The sequence below is a fragment of the Ambystoma mexicanum genome, chromosome 1q, assembly GCF_040938575.1.
Source record: "Ambystoma mexicanum isolate Mex_15411 chromosome 1q, UKY_AmexF1_1, whole genome shotgun sequence".
NCBI classification, from domain to species: Eukaryota; Metazoa; Chordata; class Amphibia; order Caudata; family Ambystomatidae; genus Ambystoma; species Ambystoma mexicanum.
The window spans coordinates 474,371,445-474,385,617 of NC_090922.1; the positions used below are offsets into that span (position 1 = coordinate 474,371,445).

General features: G+C 51.7%; 1 protein-coding gene across 1 annotated transcript in view; it reads left to right on the forward strand.

The window, feature by feature from the left end:
* Positions 1–14,173, forward strand: part of LOC138528983 (heat shock cognate 71 kDa protein-like) — an 819,952-nt gene that overhangs the window by 740,718 nt on the left and 65,061 nt on the right. The gene's annotated exons all lie outside the window — the stretch shown is intronic.

Genomic DNA, 14,173 nt, shown 5'->3' on the forward strand with positions numbered 1-14,173 from the left:
TCGGCGAAGCCCAGCCAAGGCAATGGGATGGTATCCAATTTTGGAGCAATCTCGATTGCATTGTCCAGTGCAGAGCCCATGTCTGCCAGATACAAGGTAAAAAGGAACCGCGCTAAGTTAGATCCCTGTTTTAGGCCCTTGGATGTAGGAATCCAGGCGGACGTCCTCCCAGATTGGTCCAACCTAATTTTCTCCCGGATATTCTCATGAGGTGCAATAATCATAGAAACAGTCTCAGAGGGATACCCCAATCAGACAACTTTTTCCATAGCTGGCCCCAATTCACAGAGTCAAAGGCTGTGCTGTAATTAATTATTGCCACATACACTGGCCTATTTCGGATGTCCCAAGCCTGTTGTAAGGTCCTTTTGGAGCCCTGTTTGGTTTGGCTAGCATCTTCTGCCCAGTCCTTGTAGCTCACTCAACAACAAACGAGAGAATAACTTTGATGGAGCGTCCAACATTGCAAGCAAGCAATAGTTGGCTGGCTCCTCCCGACTCCCCTTCTTCCAGATCGGCACAATAATACTATCGTGCCATGAAGATTAAATAAGCTGGGATTCAGTGATCCAGAGAAAAAATCAATCTAGTGCCGCTGCCCAATGAGCAACATATTTTTTAATCAAGGAGCTACAAATGCCATCTGGCCCCAGAGCTCTGGAAGAGTTACTTCCAGAGATCATCTTCAGTATGTCAAAAGGCCCCATGTTGTAGTACCAATGGGCCCGTTGATTAAATGGGAGAGAAAAGGCTTCTCCACGATTGCCAAGGGTGGCAGTAACATAAGCAGTCCAGGCAAATTCAGGAACGCCGACAACATCATGTGGCGCAGGGCAGTGATCAGAAACGGCCTTCCAAAATAGCCGAGAATCTTCTTAAGTCCCAGCCCAACCAATGAGTACCAGTATGTACACTCAAGATAGAATCTATAAGCTTTAAGCCATTTTGCCTTTTTACATTACCCTACCAAAAAAAGAGTTAAAAAAATTACGAATCTCCAGAGGCTGTCGCTGCCGTAAATACACATTTTGCAAAGAAATATAGGCCATCCAGCAGTGACTCAGAGTACTTAACAAAGCACCAAACACCAGAGAGTTTGGTGGTTCATGCTGCTACATATAACAATCAGCATACCCTTCTATCCCTCCCGATTGGGATGATAAGAGGGCGGATGCATGGGCGAGAAAAATATTTACTCCTGGAAGTATGGCTTTAAAATCAACTAACACAACCTGTGCCTTGTCAAAGTTAACGTTTACCCTGTGGGACTGCATAGGTATGGCGGCTGACCACATCCCAGAAGGAGAAGAAAGAGACAACTTCCTGGTTATCATCAATATTGGTAAGGAGGCAATGTGTGAATACCTGCAGTCAGTCAGGTCTGGGTACTGCAGATAGCATGAGCAGATCCATGGCAACTAGCACTGTGTTGAATCTCTAAACTCTGGCCTGCGCCACATCTAGATAGAAGTATGAATGTTGGCATGACCACACCTGGATGGAGTCCTGGACACTGGCCTGCACCGCGTCTGGGTGGGAGTGTGGGGGCCGGCAGGTGCCACACTCGGACGGAACTGTGAATGTTAGCATGGTAAAGGTCAGGTAACCCACTAACCAATATAAGCTCATACTCTGCATACTTATCTCACTCAAAAAACTCACACAACCATCTCTCGCACAGCAAGCCGCACGCACTTCACAACACTGCAACTACACATAAGCCGGAACAACAGCACACGCGGACTGACTCCGATCCGATACCCGCACCAAAGCTCAACACCCGGTGTATACTGAGTTGAAGCCGCCAATAGAACACCACTCCTCTCACTATCCTACTCCCTTCTTCACCTTACTAACCCATCCCACCTTTATCATTTACAGATCCGCCTGAGGACCAATTCCGTTGGTGACGGTGCGCGGTACAAATACCTTTAACATTTAACTGTGTTGCGCAGATCTGCGTGGTTGAGGAAGCCCGGATTTGCACGAGATGTGCAGTTTAGACTCCTCAAGGGCGAGCTTCGGTTTATGAGAGGAGCCAAACTGATCATTAGATTGGTATATGAGTCGACTATGTCCCTTGAGTCGCTTAGCAACAATATGGCCTCTGCTTTGATATGGTTTATTTATTTATTTTTATTGTTTTTTCTAATGCGCTTATTACCTGAGTTTGGTTCTTAAGAACAGATCCGGGATTCAAACCTCTGTTGCTCTGTATTGTCTTGCTTCCAAGACTAGCACCCTGCCCCTGTGCTATCCTCCATTCACATGGTTTATCTTATCTTAATAAAATGTAGAGAACGCAATATAAGCCTGAAGGCAACTTGGCGCTAACGAGAGGCAGAGGTCAACTCCACAGAATTAAAACTGAAAAGTCTTGAGTGCATGGTGGAACAAAATATGAGACTGAGACTGCACAGAGAGAAGGGAAGCTGATTCCACGCTTTAGCAGCAGCCACCGAGAATGCACATCCGCCCGTGCGAATAAGCCTGAACCTCGAGGGTTGTATAGTCCTGAGATCAAAGAGGCCTAGCAGGAGTATACAGAATAAATTTGTTCTGAAGAAATTCAGCACCCAGTCCATAGATTGCCGTATGCACGATACATAGTGCGTTCAACCTATCGCGTTGCTCGACAGGGAGCCAATGGAGTTGACGTAGCAGCGGGGTCATATGGGCACCCCAAGTAGGATGAAGAACAGCCCTAGCAGCCGCATTCTGTAGCAGCTGAAGGCGGTGCAAAAGATGTTTAGGGAGAGCCAGGTAGAGGGCATTGCAATAGTCGATGTTGCTCATGACTAAAGAGGACACAACAGGTGCATGGACCATTGCCGGGATACACGTAAGAACTTTACACAGAATTTGTCATTTAAAGTATGCTTTTTGACAAACAGCAGAATCCTGGTTGGCCATGGACAGAGATGCTGAGATCTTAACACCAAGATCTTTTACTGATGAAACCGACTGAGGGAAAGGGCCAAGACTCACTGGCCAAAACTCTGGGGTCCAAAACAGAGATGGCGTGGCGGAACCCACCACTAACACATCTGTTTTTCCAACATTGAGCTTAAGCCAGTTTTTCGCCATCCACTCACCAATAGCTAGCAAACAGCTTTTCAGTTGGCCAGCCGATTCTGAATTGGCGATATCCAGCCGCACAAAGATCTGTGTATGATCGGCATAGGAATAATAAAGCAGACCAAAAGCGTGAATTATAACCAGGAGAGGACGAATATAGAGATTGAATTTTAAGGAAGTAGTAATTGACTACAATGTTTTTCAAATTAATTTATTTAATTTTAGGAAGGGAATGTGGTGTTTGATAATGGAGGATTGTTCTTTTAAAGGTTTAAATTGTATTTTTCGAGGAGATTGGTTCCTCCGATGTATTCCACATCTATGACAGGTAATCACCACAGCTGTGCTGCTTTGGAAAATGTCCTGCTTCGATGACGTCGATACGCTGTCCTCGAGGGCCTCCGTCGAGCCGACGTCACCGGATGTTATAAGTAGGACGCCCGTAGCCTCAGTTCCGTCTTTTCCACGAATGTGTTCACTTCCGAGATCTCAGCGTGCCTCGGTTCTTCTGTTCTATCGGTTCTTCGAACTTGGTGTTTTGTGAAGATATCATGTCTTCGTCTTCTTCTACCCCACGGTCGGAATTCAAGAAGTATCAGGACTGCAGTTCCAATATGTCACTTACGGACCCACACAATTTCTGCCTCTGGTGCCTCGGCGAGGACCACGCCACCGATGACTGTGACGATTGCCAGTCGTTAACGTCGAAGGCCCTGCAGGAGCGGAAGAAGAAGCTTTCTGTAGGTAGGGTTTCCAAACCCGTAAGGTCGAAATCCGCTGGGCTTTCGACCGACCATTCGATGGGCGACTCTCTGCTTTGTCGGCGTAAGTCCAGGGGGTCTCGGTCCCGGAGTGGTTCCCGCCATTCCTCTGCCTCCTTGAGGCACTCGCGGAAGCGCCGTCACTGGTCGCCTTCCTCGTCCGAGGACTCCGCCACATGGCGGGTTGCTTGTCCCAACAATCATTCCTCTCCTGCGGAATGGGATGCATTTTGTAAGGAGATGATGGCGATTTTCGAATCGCAGGGCTCCGTTCCGTCTGCGCCTTCGCGAGAAGCAGGCAGGGAACGCGCTAGGGCCACCGCTCGCACGCCTTCGGGCTCAGAGCGATCATCGGGAGCCTTCGAGGTCCCGGTCGGACAAAGTGGATCACTCTAGCCATGTCCTCTCCAGGTCCGGGTCCTCGAGACCGTCGGTGCCTGTGAGGTCTAAGACGTCGGCGCCAAGTCCGTCAAGGGACTCTCGAGGCGCCGAGGCCGTCGAAGGACACGCTTGGGGCACCGCCCTCGAGGCCTGTGTCGAAGCCATCGGCTCAACGCCGATTCTGTCAACGCCCTCGACGCCTTTTGTGGAGGCTTTACCAGAGGTACCCCGTGCATCGGTGGAAACTCTGAGGAAGGCCCTGAAGAAGTCAGTGAGGCCTGTATTTGAACCTTTTTCTTTGCCCCTCATCCAGGGATTTATTCCAGCCTCTGGATTACATCTCTGAGGTGGATGAAGGGTCTGATGAAGGTTTGGTACCTGATGAGGTTCATGACAAACTCTTGTCTGGTCTTAGCCAGTTGGAAGACCTGCGTCAGTCTTTGCAGGATGCCAGTGTTCTGGACACCTCTCCGGAGGTTGAGTTCGGTAGGCCTGAGCCTGGCGCCCACGCCAAGTCTTCATACCGGCGTATCATGTCGAGGGTGACGGAGTACTTGGGGTGGTCTGCGCCACCAGTGGATTTTCTGCAGTATGACCTGACGGATATCCTTGACCAAGGTCCACCCACTGACCCGGTGCTGCCATTTCAGATGGCTTTACAGAGAAGGGTGGTGGCACTTGGACTGCTCCGGAGAGTCTCCCGGCAGTGAGCAAGTCGTTGCCGAAAAAATACCGTCCAGCCAATAGCAACCCCTGCTACTTGACTATGCACCCCACTCGGGAGAGTTTGGTGGTGCAGGCGGTCTTGGCCCCAGCAAAGCAGGCGTCGTTCCCTCAGGGTCAGCCGCTTTTCAAAGAAACGTGCAGGGGGCAGATCTCTGTCCTCGGCCGGGGCCTCCCTGCCACCCTGAAACAGGAGGAAAACCATCTACGATTCCGGAAGCTCCTTAAGACCTTCCTCTTCGCATCTGCCTTTGCCACTCTCCTCCCCTGTTGATCTGCCTTCTCTTCTCAGCACTGCCTCACCTGCCAACGGGGCCCCCTTGACTCAGTTACCTGCCCTCCCGGACATCTTCCGGCACTGCCTGCCGGCCACCCCTGCACCGGGACCTGTTATCTGTCCCCCCCACTCCTCTCCTGCACTTATCAGATGTTACCCTATCTGACTTGCCCTGCATTACTCCCTTCACTGGCTGCACCAACCGCTGCTCTTATCACCTTATTTATCCACTAACTTTCATCCTATGCCTTGCACTTCTTTGCCCCCCTCCCTTTTTCCTTTGCACTTTCCCCCTTTCCCTTTCCCATGCACTTGCGCGTTCTCAATGTCACTGAGCCTAGTAAGACTGTTTTGTTTTTGTTTTTCTCCCTTGCTCCCCCTCCCTTTGCCTGGTCGCGCTCTGAAACACCTGTGTATGGGCACAATATAAATAAAATATCATATCATATCTGGATAGGGACGACAAACGTTTTGATGGCTGGGCGAAGAAAGTGTTTTCTTCAGGGGGTATAGCTTTACAGGCAGCCAACTCTGTGTGTGCCTTAGCACATTTCACTCACACTCTGTGGAATTGTGTGTCTTTGGCGGCTGAACATATTCCCGAAGGGGAGGAACGGGATGTTTTTTTTGCCTTCGTTCAGGATGTTAAGGATGCCATGTGTGAATCCGTTCAGTCGGGTCTGGACATGGCAGACTGTGTCATCAGGTCCATGGCGGCGAGCACCGTGATGCGCAGATTTGCGTGGTTGCGGAAGTCGGGGTTTGCTCCTGACGTACAAGCCCGACTTCTCAACATGTCCTTTGATGGTGTACATCTTTTTGGCAGCTAGGCTTACAAGAGCCTAGAGAGGTTGCAGACCTCCAAAGCTACAGCAAAGTCGTTGAGCGCTGCAGTTCGCCAAACTCTGCCTTTTCGTCCTAGGGGACAGCAATGGAGGGGAGGTTCCTTTCGATACTACTCTTCCTTTGGTAGATCGAGGGGAGCTGCAAGTCAAAGGGGCCACCGTAGGAATACCAGAGGTGGAAAACAAGGTACTCGAGGTGCCAAGGCCGCTCGGGCAGTTGCCGCTTCGCCCTCGGGCACTGCCGCTTCAGCACAGTCATGATGTCATATCCCATGGTTCGCTGGTTGGGGGAAGGCTGGCGCAGCATCTTGTAGAATGGCGTGCATTACTTCAGAGGTGTGGGTTCTAGAGATCATAGCCCACGACTACTGTCTTCCTTTCAGGCAGAGGCCTCACAACAGTCCACCAGGGAATCTCTCTTTGAAGAGTCTGGATCCGCTCCTTGTGCAGGAAATCAAATCCATGCTGGAGAAAGGCGCCATTGAACTGTTGCCTGTAGCGGAGAGGAACAAGGGATGGTATTCCCCATATTATTTTATTCTGAAAAAAGACGGGGGATTGAGACCCATCATGGACTTGCGTGGTTTGAACAAGCTCCTCAGGAAGGACAAGTTCAAGATGGTTACTCTTTCTCAAGTCCTCCAGGCCCTTCAACATCAGGACTGGTTGGTGTCTCTCGACCTCAAGGACGCTTACTTTCATGTGCCGATTCATCCCAAGCACAAGAAGTACCTGAGGTACGTGGTTGGCGACTCACATTTTCAGTTTCGGGTCCTGCCGTTCGGATTGACCTCCGCCGAGGGTCTTCACCAAGCTCATGGTGGTGGTGGCAGCGTATCTCAGGAAAGGGGGGATTCATGTCTACTCCTACCTGGATGATTGCTTGATCAGGGCGCGCTCTCCCCAACAAGTCCTGGATCATCTGTCATTCACCTGCCACTCCCTTCACAGGCTGGGCTTCTCCCTCAACTTAAAGAAGTCCCGCTTGACAACTACACAGTGGCTCCAGTAAATCGGAGCAGTGCTCGACACATCCCTGGGGCAGTGTTCGCCTCCCCAGGTGAGGGCTCATCACATTCTGCAGATGGTGCAAGTTTCAACATGCCCAGAGTCGCCCGGCGTTCGAGTTCTTGAGGTTGCTCGGCCTCATGGCATCCTGCATTCTTCTGGTGCCAGAGGCCAGGTTGCGGATGAGATCTCTGCAATGGGCTCTCAAGCTGCAGTGGTCACAGTCCTCTGGCAGGATTTCTGACCCCGTTCAGGTGCCGCCCTCGGTCGCCCAGGATCTTCTGTGGTGGGCTGTCGAAGGCAATCTGATGAAGGGGGCTCCATTTTTGGCTACCCTGGCCAGAGGTAACGATCGTGATGGACGCGTCCCTCACGGGATGGGGAGCTCATGCCAACGAGTTGACAGTCAGCAGTCGTTGGTCTCCGTCGGAGTCCAGACTCCATATCAATCTGTTGGAGCTGAGGGCCATCAGGCTAGCCCTGAAGGCTTTTCTGCCGTCTGAGCGGGGGAAGAATGTCCTGATTCTGACGGACAATACAGTGGCCATGCACTACCTCAACAAAAAGGTGGAGAGAGGCAATGGAGCTCTGGTTCTGGGCCATCCAGCAGGAAATGTCGATCTCGGCAGTTCATCTGGCCGGAGACAAAAACGTGGGGCGGACGCTCTGAGCAGGCAGAGCATGGTCTCTCACGAGTGGGAGCTGGCTCAGGAGATTCTCCTGGAGATCTTCGCCTTTGGGGAACCCTACAAGTGGATCTCTTCACCACCAGTGTCAACCGGAAGTGCAGAAGGTTCTGCTCGTGGGAATTTCCTCCAAGAGGAGCCTTAGGGGACACGTTCATAGTGGAGTGGTCATTCCCACTACTGTACGCGTTTCCTCCAGTCCCTGTCATTCCGCAAGTGCTGCAGAGGTTACGGAGGGTCGGTTCCCGAACAATCCTCATTGCTCCGGCATGGGCCAGGAGAACGTGGTACCTGGACCTTCTCGACATGTCCATCTGCCATCCACGCCATCTTCCCTACCGACACGATCTGCTCTCACGGGAGGGGGGTCAGGTTCTCCATCCAGAGGTCAAGTCCCTCAGCCTTCATGCTTGGCTTCTGAAAGGTTGAGGTATAAGGATTGGGACCTCCCTGAAGACGTGATGGAGGTGTTGCTTTCGGCCAGAAGGCCCGCAATAAAGTCCCTGTACTGTTGCCGTTTGAGAAAGTTCTGCGACTGGTGCAGGGTTAAGAATGTGGATCCTTTTTCATGTGCCATTACTGTGGTTCTGTCTTTTTTGCTTTCGTTAGCCCACAAGGGCCTGCAAGTGAGTACCATTAAAGGTTACCTGGCGGCGCTGTCCATATTTATTAAGCGCTTGTCTGAGGAGTGTTCTTATTTTAAGATTCCTTTGATTTCTCAGTTTCTGAAAGGGCTCACTAATGTGTTCCCACCGCCAGCTTTCCAGGTGCCCGGTTGGGATTTGAACCTGGTTCTTAAATTCCTAATGGGAGCTCCGTTCGAGCCTTTACATTCTTGCCCTTTGAGACTGTTGACCTTTAAAACTGTATTTTTAGTTGCGGTTACTTCCGCTCGCCGAGTGAGTGAGTTGCAGGCACTATCCGCTAAGCCACCCTTCACAGTGTTCCATAAGGACAGGGTTGTCCTTAGGGTTCGTCCTTCTTTTCTTCCGGCGTTCTATCCTCCTCCGCATCCTGGTAAGGACGAGGAGAGGATCCATAGGTTGGATCTTAGGAGAGCGTTAAGCTTCTACATCTCACGCATGTTCTGGGTCAGAGTGGACAATCAGCTCTTTGTAGGATATGCTGGAAGGCGTTTGGGTCAAGCTGTTACTAAGCAGACCTTGTCCAGATGTATTATCTTGACCATCTCGGAATGCTACCGTCTGGTGGGTAAGGACCCTCCGGTAGGCTTGAGGGCCCATTCTACTAGGGTGTGACTGCCTCCACTTCTCTGCAGAGGGGTGTTCCCAATCGTAACATTTGTGAAGCAGCCACATGGGATTCTGTCCTTACTTTTGTCAAACACTACTCCCTGGATTCTATCCATGGGCAGGATTTTGCCTTTGGTAAGGCAGTCCTCTATACTGCAGTTTGATTGGGCATTCTAAAATTCTAAATTCTTTTCCCACCTCCATAGGTTGGTACTGCTTTGGGAGTCTGTCATAGATGTGGAATACGTCGGAGGAACCAATCCCCTCGAAGAACAAGTTACTTTCTTACCTAGTAACGTTACACATCGAACCCTCCCAGCCTACCCCTCTACAGAATTTCTTATGCGATTGCATCTTCCATTTCCGCAAGGCTTTCTGGAGTTATTCTGGCAGAAGATTGGTGCCACACGTTCTGGGAAAAAACTACAACTGAGGCTACGGGCGTCGTGCGTCCTACTTATAACATCCAGTGATGTCGGCTCGACAGAGGCCCTCGAGGACAGCGTATCGATGTCATTGACACAGGACTCAGACACCGAAAACTTTCCAAAGCAGCACAGCTGTGGTGAGATTCCCAGTCAATTGGTCGAAAACATTTGGTCGACAGGACAACTGGTCGACACCATTTGGTCGAATGCCAAATGGTCGAATTTTTTTTTTTTTGTACCCCTTTTTTTGGTCTTTTTGGGGGGGGTCCCCCCCAACCCCCTTTTTTTTCTTTTTTTTTTTTTCCCCACACGAAAACCCACAAAACACATATATATAAAAAAAAAAAAAAATTCGACCATTTGGCATTCGACCAAATGGTGTCGACCAAATTGCAGTCGACCAGTTTGCTGTCGACCAAATTGACTGGACACCCTGTGGTGATTACCTGTCATAGATGTGGAATACGTCGTCGGAACATCCCATCGAAAGAACGTTACCAGGTAAGAAAGTAACTTGTTCTTCTTTTAAACCAATAAAACATTAATAAAAAAAATACTAAAATAGAGATTGAGCACAGTAGGAGACAAAGAAAAACCCTGAGCGAAACCACAAAAAGAAATTGCAAAAAGGGGGTAAAGTGACAGAATGAGTACGTCCTGGCAGAAAGGAGGAGAACCAAGCCAGTACACGGCCGGAGATACAAGTAGTGGAGAGCTGGGAGATCAGCGTAGGGTGGTCGATAGTATCAAACGCTGCTATGTCAAGCAGAATCAGAGTGCCAACCCTCCCCCGCGATCAACCAGACGAGTCAGATCATCCAACACCGAAACTAAGACCGACTCAGTTCCCCTACCAGGGAGCGAAACCCAGATTGAAATGGATCAAAGAAGTTGGAAGATTCCAGGAAAGTGCTATGGAGCAGAGACACCAATGATTCCAGAAGCTTCATCGAGCAGGGAAATAGGGAGAAAATCTGACAAAATCGTTGGGTCGAGCCCAGGCTTCTTTTACAATGGAATGACAAAAGCATGTTTTAAGTTATCTGGAATGATCCCAGAGGCAAAGGAGTCATTGACAGCCTCGGTAAGTTGGGTGACAATGTCCCGAGAAATATTATTAATTACAGAAAGAGGCACAGAATCCTCGGGAGAAGCAGATTTAAGGTGGTCAAGTCCATTAAGCTCTTCGTCCTCTGTGAACACTGGATATAAGGACCACTGAGAAGCCGGCGAAGTGGGGTCAGCGGAACTCAAGGCTTGAAGAAGGGCACTGTGTGACAGACGGACAGGAGACAACAATACCGTCCTGCATAGTAGCTATCTTTTCCTCAAAGAAGAGAGAGAGCGAGTCGCATAGTTCCTGGGAAGCAGCTATACCCGGATGGGGTGTTACCTGCCCTATGCTGATTGATAGCCTGCTCAGTGATATTACTAAAGTGCAGTTGTTTTGCAGCCTTCATGGCTTCATAGTATTGAAGAGTTGCAGGACGATAGAGGAGACGATGCTCAACTAAATAGGCTTGTCTCCATATCCTTTCCGCCTGTCTCCGTCAGAGTTTAAGAGTTTTTAATTCTGCAGAGAACCAAGGCTCAGAATGCTGAGTCCTAATAGGGCAGCGTTTGCGAGGAGCTAGATTATCAGCCACAGAGGTCAAAGTCTGCGAAATAGTTGCCAAGGTACAATTAGTAACGTTGGCCAGATCTTTAAGAATAGTAGACGTGGCGGAGTGCTGTTGCGCGCACACAAAATGGCAGCCAAGCTGTAGAGCTCCGCTTTGGCTGATAATCCTTTTGTGAAAATATCCTGTTTGGAGCCACCCAACCCTATGAATTCAGTCGATATGCGGTCGTGAAGAGTGGCAGAAGACCTGGTTGCGAAACCGACGATCCAGCTATCAGGGACCGCAATATATCTCCTAAAATGCTGCGCCGGTGGTGACAGGTGACGGGAGCCGGCTGGGAGCTCCAATGACATTCTACGTGGCGCTGCGGTGCCAACGGCGCTGCTGGGCCATGATGAAGAAGGAGGGGCCTGCACCGCTGACATCCTAATCGCTGCCGTGTGAGGCTGCCTTCACCTCGTGGTGTGACGGCCCCTAGTTAGACGTATATCGCCCACCTACTGATGCAACGTACCCGAGACAGGCATTGCTGGACCACACAGTGGGGTCAAGATCCACCGGTCAGATTTGGCAGAGCGTATTCGGGCCAAGGCACAGAAAATAACTGCGGACACTTTCACTGATACGTGGGTCCTGCCAGCGCTGTCTTCAGGGGCTGGAACGCACTGTCCGAATCTAGGAGCAGTGGCGCACCTGTCGGCTCTCCCCTCTGGCCCGGACTGCTGGGGCTCATAAGACCCAAGGTAGGTGTCCGCCCCTTGGTGGCTGACGCCCACGGGTGCTGGTTGAGCTCCCCCTCTGCCCCACGTAATACGCTTGGGCCGGAGCTCGAGAGGGGCGGCGACCCACTGCCCGTCAGGAGGAGCGGACACCCTCGGAGCTGGTCTCCCCGAACGTTAAGAAGAGGCCCATCAGTTAAAACCCAATCTGGCACCCCTGGTGGCATTGAGGAGGGGCCGCGCGGGGTGCTGGCAACGCGTGCCCTACTAGGATACCCAGACTAGCTCGCTGGGCTGCGCCTCGGGTGACTCGCCGGAGGGACATACAAAGCAGCCATGCGGTCAGTGCCCAGGGGTATCGTGCAATATTTGAACCAAAGCAATTGCCGTGGGAGGGAACCTGTCGCTTTGGGTCTGATCCTGGGCGTTCGCAGATAACCTGCAGATCCTGAAAGCTCTGCTGTCCGTAACATCAGCTGTAAAGAGGGTCCACTTGGCACACTTAACACTGGGGCTGCCCGACGGAAGGGGGAATAAGACGGATATAATCTATATATAGCCTGATATATATCCCAGTGGATAACTGACGACGCTGTGGCTAATTTCCCTTACCTATAGAGTTCCCCAGCAGCTTTGCTGGATTTGAAGGGTTTGTTTTTCTCTCCTGCTAAGAGTGATACTCTTTTTCTCCAGCATGGGGTCTGGCATGGATTCACATGCTCATGAATATTCCCCGTCGTCAGGCTGGGAATCCTCGGTACAGAAAAAAATCAGTATCAGTTTCGTTTCTGATCTGTCTTTCCTAGTAGTAACCAATCACTGATCTCTGGGTCATACTGCCCACAGCCAATGACTGCCCTCTCCCTAAGCCCCGCCTCTGGCAGCCATCCTCAGATTTTTACCGCATGTTCAAGTGTTGGGAGTCCTCGTGCTATAGCTCACGAGCTTTTGCTGCGTTTTCGCGCTTTTTCAAAGAGAATTTCTCATTTTTCGGTTAAATTGAGCCTCAAGCTACACCGTCTTTACATCCGATCAACAAGGATCCGTTTCGGAAGTTTCTACGCCCCTCAAGGGTGAAGATTTCGTCGAATGACGCTTTTGGAGGATTCCAGAAGTTTCTGAGGCCTACCCCGGACATGGCCCAGGAGAAAGGGAGCTCGACGCCCGGGAAGCTGTTCAGGGCCTGCCCTGGATGCCAGCTGCAGAACGTGTTCAAGGAAGACGAGCATCCCTTATGCCTCTACTATCTTCACAAGGACAAAAAGCACGTGGAGGACTGTGCGTTTTGCGGGAACATGTCGGAGCGGACCATGAGGGACCGCCATCTTCGTCTGGCCAACTGGCTGGAGGGAAAGAGCCTGTCAGGTGAGAAGAAATCCGAGCGGTCTTCTAAATCCTGTGAGGGCGCCCCGACGACGGGGGCCCAACAGAAGGCTAAGCACCGAGAGTCCGCGGGCAACGGGAGCGCCGAATGGTCGGGCTCCTCGGCTGCCAGGCAGGGCGCATCCTCCCCGGCGCGATCGACCACGAGCCAACGCTCTGGCTCGGGTAAGAGGAAATCCGAGAACCCGGCCAAGCTTCTGGAGAGGCCCCGGTCGATCTCTTAAGATTTCGGCTGATGGGGAGCGAGGCGGGGAGCCCTCCCCCAAGGTGAAGGCCACAAGCACGCAGTCGGTGACTAAGGCCTTGATTCACCCAGCCAAGGCCTCTATTGAGAAGGTCGCGGCAACTCTGGCGCTGCCTGCGGAGGTTACACCTGTGGTAGCAGCCTCGGGGCCCAGAGTCTCCCTGCCACCTCGGAGGGAGGCATCTTTCAAGCCCATCGAAAGAACCCCCACGAAGCCCCCGGCAGAGAAAGAAGGGAGGGGGCAGTGACCGCCGTGGATTCGGACACAGCCTCCGAGGAACTTGTCGAGGTCCCTGAGAGCCACGACGCGGGCATGGAGAAGGACCAGCCCGTCGAGAGGCATCCCGACGAGGGGGACGACGAAAGCGCCGGCGGTGCCGACGGGACCCCAGACCAACCGTCGCAGCCAGTGCCGCAGGACAACTCGGCGGCCATTTTGATGGCAATTCAATCCTTATGCTCGGAAATAAGGACTAGATTGCCTTTACCCCCGACGGAGGAGCCAGAGCCAGGCCCGATGGAGGAGCCAGGGGCAGGCCCGTTGGGAAGTCCACCACCCAAGAGGAGAAGAACACATCCTCCTACACCCTTCCAGCCCTCGAGGCCTGCTCAACCCTCCTCCCCGTCCACGGTCCGCGGGGATGACACGGACTCGGCCACGACGGGCACGGACGATGAGGGCACGGACGACGGGGTGGACCGCCCGTCGTCCCCCCCTCCCCGGGCTTCCCCGCCCGATGAGATTGGATCCTTCCATGCGATGAT